Source organism: Azolla caroliniana, unplaced genomic scaffold, assembly GCF_043228905.1.
Source record: "Azolla caroliniana isolate FFs.n. ecotype wild unplaced genomic scaffold, voAzoCaro1.0.p SCAF_21, whole genome shotgun sequence".
Lineage (NCBI taxonomy): Eukaryota > Viridiplantae > Streptophyta > Polypodiopsida > Salviniales > Salviniaceae > Azolla > Azolla caroliniana.
Window position 1 is genome coordinate 7,692,097 of NW_028230456.1, and position 3,804 is coordinate 7,695,900.

Sequence of the window (3,804 nt, forward strand, 5' to 3'; positions counted from 1 at the left end):
TAACGCTTCTATTATCTAAATGGCTATACTTAAATGGGGAACCATTTTGTTAAGCACATGACCAATGCTTGGATGGGCAATCTCTCACGATAGTATGGGAAACCATTTTGTTTAAGCTTTATTTTGTTATAATGGAATTCTCACGATCTCATAATACAATTAAGTATGGAATGCCATGAATATATTTGGTATACAATCACATTATTACATACTTTTTTGTGTGTGGAAGGTGTATATAGTGAAGGGTGTATCGAGTCATTTATAAAATCATCGTATCAAACTTTATACATTGTATCAAACTCTTCTCATTTTATGGTGTTGAAAATCATCACGAGATCTCATTTCATAATGGTGATAATATTCCTATCATGGCCCCATGTCATACCGTGTTTTCATGGTCATGCACCTAAATGCTCAAGAATCGATGCAAATATGTAGATATACGAGGCCTATGCACATGGTACAAAAGAAGTGAGACATACAATATCCTAATATACATATTTGTCGTTTTCTTGATCTAGGCCCATGTGCTGTCTTTCTTGATTCGTATCGACAATTAATTGATTGAAACATTATTGTTTAAATTAGGGTAAAAAACAAAATTGGGCAACATATTAGGTGTATTGATAACATCGCCAAATGCCGTGTAGATTTACAATATATATAAATAGGGGAAATATCAAATTTTGGTAGTATTGACTCTAGTCTACATAATTTCGTTAATGCCCGCATGCACCCTTGCCAATTTTATTGCATGGTTTTCACTTATTGTAATCTAGCACTTACTTGGATTATTAACCAAATCAAGCTTGAACGTAATAAAACATTTAAATGTGATGAATACGTTGATTTTGATGATAAACTTTACAATATATTTAAGAACGAGATACCCGTAATAACAAAGACAAGGATAGAAATTTAATTCATTGAATGGGGTTGCCATTTAGAACCCATAATCCATTGTTCTAGTTTACTTTTGTCCTTGTCTACAAAAGTATAGCTTACAATCAATTACCTCTTGTGTTACTTAAGCACTACAATGTCCAATAAGAATAAGTCATTACGTGATCAAGAGGAAACAACCAAACTTCGTAAGACATGTCGTGTTGCATAAAACAACGTACTAAGGATGTATTTCACTTTCGAGTGGATGGTTTACAATTTCGTTTATTGGCTTTGAGCTAAGACATTGTTCTTGAGGTAACAACTTGTTCTCACTCTCTCATTGATTGATTTCAAAATCATTATTGAAAATATATCTATATATATGAGGGGTATATGTACTTATACAAGAAAGAGGTGTGTGTGTGCGTGTGCGTGTGCGTGAGTGTGAATCCGTTTACAACTTAAATAGGATATTCACTTAGACTTAGATTGTGACACGATCACAATGTACGTGTTCCTTTTTGAAAACATTTATTATGTGTATTGTGTGTAAAGAAATAAATTAATAGAGTTGGTGGGAGCAAGTAGAATTGTAATAACATCTATGAGTACGTTAGTTTGGCCTATGGGAACAAAACAACTCAATCGCTTGTTCCATAATTGAAAAGAGAAAAAACCCCTAAATAAAAAGGAAGAAAGCGAGAATGGATGGAAGGGGCAAGCCAATGTCAATGACCTTGCTCTGTTCTAACGGTTTTGGGGGTGCCCTATTGTTGAATGTGGTTTATCTAAGCCTTTGGAACTTCTCGAGGATGAAATCCAAAAACTTGCAATTCTCAAATTGCGTGACACATTGCAACAATCCAAATCCTTCAAAAGTACACTTTAGTATTCATCTCCCATACCATAGCATTTAGAGCATCCACAAAAGGTAATATTTCTCTAACGATATCTCCCTTCCACGTACTTGTCATAACTTGCAGTTAATTGTAGGTTTCTTTGTGAATCCATGTGTACATGACAGACAATGAAATTGACGAGATATAGCTTGAGAAAGTGGTTTTGATTATTTGTCATCATCATCCCATTGGAATTTGGGAGTTTAACCAACATCCTCTTGTTGTTTGGTCTTAATATGTAAACTTTTATCACCTACTTGTGTCTTGTTGGGCCTAACTCAAGGAAATCCAAGTTGTAATATAATGACGTGAAACAAAGTTATAACTTATCATACAAGAGCCCTATGTACAATCTCCCTCCGAATTATTGTGTTAGCCATCGCACAAAAAAGGTCAAATTGTGTTGTATTAAAAAAGATGAGGCTGGAAAAGATTCGTTGACTTTCCATGAACATTGCTTTAATTGTACATAACCTATTTCTAGACGAAACTAAAGAAAACAAGACCCTACTGTTTTTATCAATGCAATATTTAGAAACAATCCTATTACCTAATATCCCAAAATATAAGTCCTTCATTCGGTATTCATCATCACTGACCCATTGTTGCTACAATCTCCATGTGCATGCAACCAATGGATGTGTTGCCCGTCACATAAACTCGATGTTAGCCAATAGAAATAACAAAGGTTCCCATATATAACCACAATTTACAAGCACGATCCTGCTTGAGGAAATTGCCTCTTATATGGTGCTAATAGTTAATATTGTTGGATGAGTTAATATCTTAATATCTGCTCACTTCACCTAGTGTGTCATTGTTACTAAGACTCGGTTGCCAATTCATCATGTAAATATTATATTAGGACCTTAACATTGATCCTCATAATGAGAAATTTTGGTGGCATTATTGACAACAATGAATCCATGAAAATATCAAAAGGTTACACAAATTTGTTCACTTAAATGGACGATGGATAATCATATATCTTTTACAAACAACATTAAAGTAATGATCTATACATTAGGTGCGCACACTATTTTATTGGCAAAGCAATCAATGGTAGTTAGGAATGTTGTCAAAGAACGATTGAACTCGTGATCCCTGTAGTTGCATGTTTTGTGATTACTTCTTAAGAGACTACTAAAGAGTGGTTACACTCTTTGCCATTAGGGACTAGTAGTAGCAGTTGAAACTTTGTTGGGAATTGAAAGAAAATGTCATTTAACATTCGTTACATTAACGAGGTTGCTAAGTTTGGGAGCTAACATAACATTTGCCACCTATTCAATGAAGGATTTGTGCATATGCATGTGTATAACATGACTTCTCCCTAATATATGTGCGTGTATAACATGCACATCTATGGGTTTGTTCAATACTAGAGCGCCTTCAATATTTTTTAAGATTACTTTGTAGCTTTAATTATACCAAATTGGGCTATTATTTATCGCAAATTGATTGGCATGATGCTCATGACATTATGGAACGTCATAGGCAACATGTGCCTCGTAAAAAATGTTAATGTATTGTATACATGATTGACATTCCTAATGAAAAAGGTTGACAAACATGTGTCACATCAAGAGGAGGAAACTTTGGAATGTATCAACGACAAGGTTTAACGATGTAAATCACATAAAATACTCATGGTGGAGCCAATCCCTAGCAATATCTCAAAACCTCGATTCAAGACATAATTTGGGTATTGGACAACAATGAGGTGAATCCCGTTTCTTAGGTGCTTTAGCTAACACATAATAGTGTGACAATTTGCACCCGATCAACTAGTAACTCGTGTCAGTTTTGAAAACGAGAAGAACATATATTATTGGACCCAATTTCTACCTATAAAAGGAACCTAATCAACACGTGCCATGTTTAAACATTAAGAATTATACAAAATATACTAGAAAGTTCTGGAGACAAAACTAATGAGATAAAAAATATTGAATTTCTGAGGTATCCTTTAGGAGATCACTCCCATCCCATTGGGACACCAAATATTCCATGGGGTCAA